At 43.1% G+C, this 11707-nt stretch overlaps 1 pseudogene; it reads left to right on the top strand.

Moving 5' to 3' along the window:
* The first annotated feature begins 8454 nt into the window (after nt 1-8454).
* Nucleotides 8455-11707, top strand: LOC121741860 (annotated as a pseudogene).

Raw genomic sequence — 11707 nt, 5'->3', positions numbered from 1 at the left:
CTGCGGCCTTTCGATGGAGTGTCCGTATGCTTTTCTGGAGGAATTCTACCGATACTGTGATATTCAGCCCGTGCCAGCTGGATCTACATCCGAAGATTACAGGCTTAAGGTTATTCCCTTTGTTTTGAAGAGGGACGCGGGTGTCTGGCTGTCTAGGTTGCCAGAAGGATCCATCAGGACTTGGGCCGAATTCCGCATGATATTCCTCGATCGTTTCTTTCCAGCATCAAAGACGAGTGCCCTCAAACGGGAGATTACGGAAGCCATACAGGAGTACGATGAGCCCCTCGGTCAATACTGGGACAGATTCCAAGGGCTGCTTCAAGCATGCCCTAACCACAAGCTGGGAGAGAATGAGATCTACTCGATGTTCTATGGCAGACTCACGGTGGACAGCAAGAACGACCTCAACTTCACAGCACAAGGGGACTTCTCGAAAACCGCATTTAAGCAAGCCAAGAATATTTTGGAGAGGCGGATTGAGGCTAAGCGGTCGTACGAAACATCTCGAGGGCAGTTCAGGAGAGGAGCAGTGCACGCAGCAGAGGCGCGCAACGATGAAAAGCTGGAGGCTCGATTCGAGCAGATGGAGAAGAAACTGCTGGAAGTAGTAGAAAAAACGAGGTTGCCTCCACCACCTGCACCGAAGGAGACACAGTATGTGCCGCAGCCGCAACCGCCAGAAGAGCATCACTACTATTACTGCGAGTTTCCCCTTTAGGTAGAGCAAGTAAATGCCATGGGCCACTGGAACGCAAATGGCAACTGGATCCAGGGTAAGCAAAGGGATGCTCCATGGAGGGACCACCCCAACTTCAGGTGGACTGATCAGAATCAAAGCCAACCACAACTAACCGCGACACAACAGGTACAACCCTCTGACGGGCAGTCCAACTGGCCAGCTCGAATCCTGGATAGACCAAACACTGGAGGGAATAGAATGCAGGGAGGTCAGGCAGGTTGGTCAAGTGGACCTCAAGGGAACTGGTCAAGTGGAGGACAGCCTAACTGGTCAAACCGACAACAGGAAGGAGACTGGGGGTACCAGCATCAAATCCCTCAGTTTAGCAATCAAGGAAGGCAGCCAAACAATCAACTGGTGAATTATGTTCCGCAATACCAAAGAGGGAACTCACAGTATTTCCAAGGGAACCAGCAAAGTCATTTCCAGAATCAGCCAGAACAGTATGGATCGACTGGCTACTACCAGCAAGGCCATGGAGGAGGCCGATTTAATCAGAGGTATAACAGGCAGCAAAATGAAGGCCCAGGAGATGCGATGATCCCGCATCAGCCCCAAGATGCAATGAGAGAAATACAAGAGACTCAGAAAGAACAGAGGGCTGCACTCGAGATGCTTACAAAACAGTTATCTCAGGTAGCCATGTCTTTGGGCGAACTGAGAGGGAATGGAGGGAAGCTTCCAGCCACAGTACAGCAACCTACAGGACGAGAGATTGTCAATACAGTCTCTCTGAAATCGGAAACAGTTTGTCAAAGCTCATCTGTGAGTTTTCCAACACCTAGACTCGATCATAACAGAAGCTTTGAGCCCATCACCTTTAATCAAGTCGGAAAAAAAAGAAGAGTCAAGTGCAGAGAAGGGGATGATGGTCGAAGAGACCATTGTAATCCAACCTAGTGATCTCCCACCAAAAAAAACTGACCCCGGAGTATTTACACTCCCAATTTCCACCAGGGGCGTTCTAACGGAGCAAGCAATGTGCGACCTAGGGGGTCCATCAATGTTATGCCATATTCTATGTATAAAAAGCTGGGGGAAGTAGAGCTAGTCGAAACCGACATGGTGATACAACTGGCAAATGGGACTTCCATTTACCCCGAGGGAATTCTGGAGAATGAAATCGTCAAGGTGAACGAATTTATCTATCTCGCCGACTTCTTTGTTATAAAGATGACGGAGCCAGAAGCGGAGGAATCCATTGGAATCCTCTTGGGAAGACCTTTCCTATCCACCGCCAGCACAGTCATTGATGTCCGCCATGGGACAATAAATCTGGAGTTTAATAGAGAGCGATTTACAGTCGACATTAATGAAGCTGCAAGGAAGCCACAGGACAGCAAAAACATTCAATCGGTAGATGATGTCAGACCTCTGGAGCAAAAGTATCCGGAAAAAGGAACTCTTCATTAAACCGCCCTTTGATCCCACTAATGTTGAGAAGCTTAAGAGAGAAGCAGTTGACTGGTTCCAAGCAACAATGACTGGGGAAATGGATGATGAAGCCACTGAAAAGACAATTATGGAATTATGCCAGCCATCACAACCAGCCAAGTCAAGAGAGATCACTCAACCGGATCGGAATGAAAAACCACCTGACCAAGCTGCCTCACTGAGAGGGGTGTGGGAGGAAAATCCCACGCCAACAAAGCAACTACCTGAGTCACCAAGTACCCTCAATGACCTGCCCGACCAGGCGTATCACAAACCAGTTGAACCAAGTCTGCATAAACAGGAAGGACAATCAAGAAAAAAACTGAGGCTGGATAAAGAAGGCGTCAAGTGGAAAACAACAGACCTGATGGAAATGAATCCAAATCTGTACGTGCACCCAGCCACGGGAAAAAATGGAGCGACCAATTTCTCTTCGAGAAAGGAAGAATCCATCGATGAACAGAAAGAGCTGCCATTCCAGCGTCAAATCAAACTGATGACCAGAAAGTGGAATTCAGAATGGGCAGATCCTGAAACCCTCAAGGCAAACACACACCAAGGAGACACCCCCAATTCATTCTTTTTCAATGTGAAGGGTCATTGGGTTGAGCCCTACAGGGACAAGACCAAAGCGGGACTGGTGGAAGAAATTCCACTAACCTTTTCCAATCTCAACCGGTGACCAGGTAGAAGGAGTGATCGGGTACTCCTGGGTAGTCTGCTTGATCAAACAATAATTTTTAAATCCATTAAATTAATCAAGTGACAACCTAGGGGAACCCGGTCAAGTCCTCATAGTTAGTGTAAATAGTTTTTCTTGTATTGTTTTTTTATTTCTTAGAAAGTTAAAGGACGAAAATAGAGGTGAGAAACTGATCAAGTGGAATTATTGAGTTTTCATCTGGATATAATTGACCACTTGATCAGTGCAATGAGGGCTAACCAATGGCCACGGTGATTCAATTAATCAGGGACAAGTGGTGATAGGACATATGCAGTCATTGGAGAGGTGTCAGGCTGCGCCAACTGTCTCAATGAAATGACGTTCTAGGGAGAAGGAGAAAGCGTATCAGAAAAGCTAAGCCAGCTGGCACTCTGAAAAGGCGCGCTCGTACATGAACAGACGCAGGGATCTCGACAGTCAAAAATCCCAACAGTCGTAGCATCAGTACAATAGGCAGAACCCAGAGCCTAATTTCACGTTCAACCAAAAGCGACTACAGTGCATTCCTTTTACTCTTCCCATACCACTTCAAGTTTTGAAACTTTGCTTTCTCCACCAACACTCGTCACTATTACCAACAAAGATGTTAATCAAGCAAATTTCCACTCCTTCATCATCCCCTAACGCCGGAGCTGACTGTGGCGACCAGGAAACTTCATCCCAAGTTCGTCAAGAAAATCTTAAATTGTGTACGTCAAATACCGCACCACCACAAACCAGCACCGCTACTCCAAGTCCCGAAATAGATGAAGAGACCCTCCAGCACCTCAATAAAGTCCTCCTGAGTATACCTCGCGAATTGGACGATGCTGCAGCATACGGCGAACTCAAAGCTAGACTTGGGATTTCCCGGTCTAAAAATCCTGCTTTGTCCCCTAAACTAAAGATCCCACCTAGCTCTTCTACATCACCCAAACCTTCATCCCCAACCCAACCAATGCAGTGTAGCGCAGACGCTGCCGATGAAGAAGGGTTGGGGGAGGATTATAAGCAGCCGTTCGCAATTCCGTCGCCAGCAGGCGGTGGCGGCTCCACTTCACTCCATACGCCACATTCGACTGAGGGTGACGGCATCAACACTGAAGAGGAAGAGGAATTCCGCCGATTGTTCAACTATGGGGAGACGGAAGAAGAGGAACCGCTACGTCGTCAGACGCGGTGTATGACAACGAATCGGCTCCTGGAGGTAGCTGAAAACCCAAAAACACGAGGTTAGGAGGGAACGGTGGTGCAGAGGCCACGCACAGTACGGAGGCTGGTGGATGAAGAGGAACCAGAAAAGCCTCAGATTCAGGAGGCTTGAGAGGAGGAAGAAGCTACCGAGGGCAGCCTGGCGAGGGAAAAGAGAGAAAGGGGGACGAGTTCATATGCAGTGGGGAAGGGGGACGATATAGTTACACTAGAATCATACATGCTAAAATTTTTCAAAAATAACAAATTCCAGTTAGTAATAAAATAGGCAATATGCATGAAATTGGATAAATGGAAGACTTGATTACCTTTTGGAAGAGTTAGAAAAATGATTCAGTATGCTCGCATGTAAAAACTTGATTGCAAAAACTTGATCAATTTGAACGACGCAAGTATGATGGAAATGCTCAATTTCTAAACCAACTGTGAAGCCTCTCTATATGTGAGTTATAAGCCAAAAGTAGAACACTTTCTACTATTTTTACAAAAGATATTTTTACGAGATGCTGACTTTTAGTATTGAGATGAAGATTGCACAAGTAGTAAGGACTAAAGGCATTAGGACTTAACCACTTGAGCCATTTCTTTTCCTTCGTTCCACAAACCCGCCTCACTAATCAAGGCACCCCTTAGTTAACCACTTTGAGCCCAAACACCCTTACCCATTCTTTGAAGCCTTAAGACCAAATACAAGTTTCATATCACATGAGAGAAGAGGGTCGAAGAGATGAAGCTTGTCAAGGGAAACAAAAGGGGATAACAATAGAATGATCGAAATAAAGGGTAGCCGGGTTGATCAAGTTAGACAATCGGGTTGATCATATAAAAAATGATGAAAATGTTTGAGAAAAAAAAAGGTAGGAAATAGTTGTAACCTGACCCAGAAAATCAAAACTAAACAAATAAAGCCGAAAGTTATAAGGCTAAAGGTCGAAATTTGATCGAGAATGAGCATCAAGGAGAGGAAGAAATAAATATCCCAATTCTGATCCAGCGAGTTTAGTCAAATCTTTGGCTTTTCGACTCATGTGATTTTTCTTTAAAATTTTATATTTGAACTTAGAACCCCTAGGACCCTACCCTAATACGTTACTACCCTTAGCCCCGTTACAACCCAAAACAAAGACCTTAAGGAACTATCTTGTTCAGTTCGATTCAAAGTATTAAATTTATGGCAACACCGAGTGAACAGTCCTAACATCTCTGGTGAGAAATGAGTGACTGAGTGAATCCAACAGTGGTTTTTAAATTGAGCAATCTTGACAAGCTGACACCTTGATCAAGCAAAAGCAAAAGAGAAGAAACACAAGCTACTGGCAAATGGATTAACCTCGACCTCGGGTATGATTGTCGGAAAATTATCTGGTCTAATGCATGCATGTGAATACGTGTTTGTATCTTAAGGTCTTGTTTCTCTTTTCGTTTTTTCTTTTACTTGTGAAATAAGTGAACCATGCCTGAAATTTGTCTTATCTTTTTCTTTTCTTTTTGTTTATACTTGAGGACAAGTATGTTTTAAGTGTGAGCAGTTTGATAAGGCTTATTTCATGCATCGGTTTAGGGGTAAAATGTATGCTACTTGATCGGTTTATCGCGCAAAACAAGTGTTAAATGTGCAGAAATGCCACTTGACCAAGGCAGCAAGGCCGAATTGATCAAGCAAGTACAAAAGGCGATAAAAGGCCAAGAATCGGGGGAGTTGATCAAGGAGGAGTGATCAAGCAGTTAGGCGGAGACCGCTGGCTTCTAGAAGAAGAACACGTGAGGAAATGAGCTGTATATGGCGCACAATTCTGTTATCAAGGACGACGTTCTAGAAGGGGACACGTGCTAGCTTATGAGACGCAAGGACGGAGTTGAGTCAGGAATCTGTTATTTAAAAGCATCGTCGTTCTAGAAGGAAGGGCACGTAGCAATCAGTGAGTCACTCATTCTCAGCATGAGCGAATATTCCCTGTCAAGATCGTTATCCAGCTGAAGGCCGTATCGAGCTTATAAATAGAGGGTGTGTCATCACAAAAAAGAGGAGGAGGACACTTTACTTTCCGTCTAGTTTAGCTTAGCTTAGTTATCTAGCGTAGTTCAGCTCTCTAGCTTAGTTTAGTTCAGCTCTCTAGCTTAGTTTAGTTCAGTTCTCTAGTTTAGCTTAGATAACTTAGTTAAAAGGGCGACCGAAGGGAGCGCTGCAGAATACTCATTTCTGTTAGCGTTATCTTAAGTTTCCCGCTGAGATTCTTCTCAGTTCTTACCGCTTTCTTAGCTTCCGAAGTGTTAGCTTAGTTTAAATTTCACGCTGTACTTAGTTTTTAGTTTAACAAAGTTATTTTCGTTTACATTCTCGCATTTACTTTTCTGCTGTTAACTGCAATTCACTTGACCCAGTAGTCAAAGTTCCATTGATCAAGCTAGCTATTTAAATTCTGCCTAGAGTAAAAACAATAGTTAAAAACTCCCAAGTTAAAGCGTAGCAGCAGCCAACCCCCCTGTTCACTACTCACACACTCGACACACCAACTTCTCTGTGGGATCGACCCCGAACTTGCCGCTTTACTGTTAAAGTTGTGCAAAATTGGGAGTTTATAAATTACTTTGGCAAGGAAGAAAGAGCGAGAGCAAGACTGCAGTGATTAAGTGGCAACGACAATTTGCTAACTGATCCGACCGGTTCGGTTATCAGTCCATAAAACTTGATCCGCATTCTAATCGCGTTTTCACCTCTTTCCAAGTCTTCACCAGTGGGGACCGACGGTTTTTTGCCGACGGTTGAAGATGCGGCGAGAACTGTTTCTCCGCATTGTTAAGGCGATGGAGGCGCGCGATGAGTACTTACAGCAGCGGCAAGATGCGGCCTAGAGAATCGGTCTATCCCCGCTTACGAACTGCGCAGTTGCGCTTCGTCAGTTGGCCTACGGCACCACGACGGACATGTTCGACGAGTATCTTCACGTCGGGGATACAACTGGTCGGGAGGGCGTGGTTAACGCCTTCGGCGCCACATATTTGTGCAAGTCGAATGCCGAAGATTGTCAGTTCCTAATGAGGATGCACGATAGGGTGCACGACTTTCATGGAATGTTAGGGAGCATTGATTTTATGCACTGGGAGTGGAAGAATTGTCCGGCAGCGTGGAGAGACCAATTCACCCTTGGGTATAAGGGTACCCACCCGACGATGGTCATTGAAGCCATCGTTGACCACTGTCTTTGGATCTAGCATGCTCACTTTGGCGTGGCGGGGTCAAGCAACGATATCAACGTGCTGAACATGTCGAGTCTCTTCATCGAGCAATGCAATGGCAACCGTCCGGTTATCGAATCCACTGCCAACGGACGGCAGCATCATATGGGGTACTACTTAGCCGATGGCATATACCCGAGATGGCCATAGTGAAAGGCCCAGCTCATTCCTGGTACATGCATCATATTGCCAATGTCATGTACGTGTGCATCATCTTGCACAATATGATTATCCGCGATGAAGGTACATGAGCTGGTGATTGGTCCGACGATGAAGCTGAATCGAGCGCAGGTCATGCAACCCCGCCAGTCATCCGAGGTTTACCCTATGGAGTGAATGAGAGATTACAAGCAGGGGAGAACATGCGCAACCGGCAAGCCCCTCTTCAACTCATTTACGACATGGTTGAAGAAGTTTGGGCACGTGGGGTTAGTTGAAATTGTACCTTTTTTAAGTATTTTCGTTGTAATTTTTTTTAATTAAATAATGTATGTTTTGCTAGTTCTTTGATTTAATATCTAATTTTGTTAATTATAATGTTAAAAATAAAAAAATATAATTAAAATTGAAATGAAAAATGGATAGTTGAAAGGGCAGACACTAGGGAGAAACCATAGCAGAAAGAAGAGATGGACTAAGAAATGCTAATATGGAAACCACTAGGGTGCTCACTATGACATCCATTGTGGATGATCTAACGATTTTCTCTTTTGTTCTCAATGCTAAAATGAGGAGAATCTAATTTGGAAGGCAACAATTATATGCTTATTATTTTTAAATATTATTTATTGAGGGGAATCACAAAAAGAAGGAATTTGAATAAAAATTGGAACTATAAGAATGCGAAAAACATAAAACGTAGAAAGAATAAGGAGAAATAGAACCTTAACATTAAACATGCAATTTTCTTTGAAGGAAGAGGAATAAGGACAAATAGAACCTTGACATAAAATAGTGTGATTTTTACAATGGAAGAGTCAGCCGTCACATATGACTTGTATAAATAAAATAATCAAAAAGCTTGAAAAAACTTTGGGGTGGGAGGTGAATACATAGCACACTAATTGATGCTACTACACGTTCCAACACATAACATTAGTCAATAGTCATCAATACTGAATTTCTAATTTTGCAGCTAAAAACAATTGCAACTTGCTCACAAGGGCCCTCAAGTCCAAGACAAACAAAAAAAACACATTAACATCATTATAGGGATGATAACATATTCCACTACAGCCCAAAGGTTAAATACAAAAAACATGTTGAATAAGATTGAAAATCCCAAACTCTGGCATTCTTCAATTTTCTGCAATGGAAGAACAAGGAAAGATTCTCCACATAGTGATGTTTTCATGGCTAGCCATAGGCCATCTAAGACCATTCTTCGAGCTATCAAAATACTTCGCTCGAAGAGGCCACAAAATCTCATTCATTTCTAGCCCAAGAAACCTTCAAAAAACAGTAAAAAACAGTCGAAGTGCCTCACCATCTCATCAACCTCATCCCCTTCCCTCTCCCTCCGGTCGACCACCTTCCGCCCGAGGCTGAGTCCTCCATGGACGTGCCTCATGTCAAGCAGCAGCTTCTCAAGGTAGCCCTCGATCTGCTCGAGCCGAAGCTGCGTTCTTTCCTCGAGAATGCAGGGCCTAAACCCGACGGATCGTCTACGACTATGCTTCTCACTGGCTGCCTCAGCTCGCGGAGGAGCTCGCCATCAAGAGGGCCTACTTTAGCCTCTTCACGGCCGCCTTCATGGCGTTTCTCGGGCCCCCATCCGCTGTTTTGAGCGAGGAACACGGCCGGTCCACCGCCGAGGACTATACCGTCGTGCCCGAGTGGATCTCTTCCTCCTCCAACATGGCTTTCCACCTCCATGAAATGACTAGGAACATTGAAAAAGGTGAAGCGTACTTTATCTTTAAGTTGACCTCATAATTCTTCATATCTTTTGTTCAAAGACAAAATAGTCATGCTATAATATACTTTCCTTCTTCCTAAAAAAAATAGATAAACTTGTACATGACACTTGTTTTTAATGAATGAGGAGAAATATAGAGGAATGAGTATTAGTGGATTGTGAAGTCTATATAATAAAGAGTGAACTACAAAACTAGTACCCAATTTGCACTTTTTTAGTACCAATATTTATAAAATTACATTTTGAGTTAAAAAATTTTATAAATCTCAAATTCAATTATGATTTTTACCTTCCTACCCTTCATGTCTAAAAGGGTGTATCTGTCAATTTACCTTGACATATACACCCTTCCCCTATCCCCTCTCATCAAGTTTATTTAGGCAGCCTTTCATAACAAATACCTGATGAAGATGTTTCTTGAGTGACGAGAGCTCAAAAGCTTTTTAATTTCAACTTCATAAAGAGAGAAGAAGCATTTCAATTTCATTTTTATTTATATTGCAAAAAGTGATGAGGGCTCAAAAGCTGATTATATTACCGAAAGAAATAGCTTCCCTTCTATCTTTACCTTAGATTTTAGTACTATTATGTTTTACTGTTTCTTTTTTGTCATCTCCTTAATTAATTCGTCTAATGCTCACCAACATTGATCCCTTCGTCGCGCCGGTGCCCCCTTTCTCCTACTGCCACATCGCTGCCACCACCAAACGCAAGCTCCACCTTCTTCTGTAACTCACTCTCCAAAACATCCACACTCCTTCGTTCCCTCATGGTTGAGTCATTTTTTCATTTTGAAAAGTTCTTTTATAGTTGAGTCATTTTCATACATAGTACTCCCTCCGTCCCTTTATAGTAGAGACATTTCTTTTCGGCACGAGATTTAAAAAAAATTATTTTAAATAAGTTAAGTAAAAAGAAAATAAAGCAGAAAGGAAAAAAAAGGTAGAGAGATGAAAAGAGAGTAAAATACTTTTTGCCAAAAAAGAAATGACTCAGCTACAGTGAAACAACCTAAAAAGGAATACGACTCAGCTACAGAGGGACGGACGGAGTAATTTTTTCTGACTCTTACTTTACTCTCTCTAACTTTATTCTCTCTACTTTTCTCTTTCTCTTATTTATTTATTTATTTATTTAACACACTAAACATTCATTTTTTAAACCCTGTTGCGAAAAGTTTCGCTTCAACTACAAGGAAACTTGTGAAGTATATAAATATGTGAAACTTAAAAGAACAAGAATACTTCATCCGTCCTCAGGAAGATGACCCCCTCCTTGGGTGACACGAGAATTTATGCAACTTTATTTTGTGTATTGTGGAGAGAGTAAAGTAAGAGAGATAGAATAAAACAGAAAGAGATATTTTCATTTTTAGTAATGAGTCATCTTGGTTGACACCGAAATTTCAAATCTAAGGTAAATTGACATGTACATTATACGCATGAAGGGTAGGAGGTAAATATCGTGACTCGAGTTATGATTTATGAAATTATATACCAGAAATGTAATTTTATAAATGTTGAGTACTAAAAAGGTGCAACAAGTAAGACTCCGGACACAAAAATATTAATATGCACATTTTCTAAGTCTCCGTTGTGGGATGGTAGCGACATAGTCATCTTCAGATCATGCGTGGAGTTCGAGCCTGAGTGGTTCCAAATCGTCCACCGCCTCTACAAGAAGCCGGTGTTTCCAGTGGGAGTCCTACCATCCGGAGACGAAGGCGATGATGGAGACGAGGAGTGGACGAGGATCAGAGAGTTCCTTGACCTGCAAAAGGAGGGCTCATTGGTGTATGTTGCACTTGGGACTGAAGCTGTACTAACACAGAGGGAAACTCAAGACTTAGCCCTTGGATTGGAGCAATGTGGATTCCCTTTCTTTTGGGTGTTGAACAGAAGCTATGAGAAGCTTCCAGAAGGATTCTGTGACAGAGTTATAGACAGGGGAGTTGTCTACTCAAAATGGGCCCACAGGTGAAGATTCTTGGGCATGCCGCAGTTGGGGGATTCTTGACGCACTGTGGATGGAACTCGGCCACAGAGGCCCTCAGGTTCGGAAAGGTGGTGATCCTGTTCCCTGTCACGAATGATCAAGGGCTGAATGCTAGGCTCCTGCAGGAGAAGAAAGTGGGCATAGAGATACCAAGAAACAAGGCTGATGGATTGTTCACAAGTGAGTCGGTGGCGGAGACGGTGAGGCTGGCATTAGTAGGGGAAGAGGGAAGATCAATTAGAGAGAATGCAATGAAGATGAAAGAGTTGTTTGGAAGTGAGAAAAGAAGCAACTCTTATGTTGACACTATAGTTCATCACATGGTACAGACAAATGGGATTTGAGAGAAATGTTATCATCACTAATTAGGAAATATTTCATCAATTTGACATAAGCCCATAGGTCTCCCAATGTTCCAATACTTTGATATCTTGTTGCATACCAAAGAAAATTTGATTGAGCACAA

The sequence above is a fragment of the Salvia splendens genome, chromosome 7 (assembly GCF_004379255.2).
Source record: "Salvia splendens isolate huo1 chromosome 7, SspV2, whole genome shotgun sequence".
Taxonomy (NCBI): Eukaryota; Viridiplantae; Streptophyta; class Magnoliopsida; order Lamiales; family Lamiaceae; genus Salvia; species Salvia splendens.
Note: the sequence above shows the minus strand (reverse complement) of the source record. Positions and strands in the feature narration are given on the sequence as shown.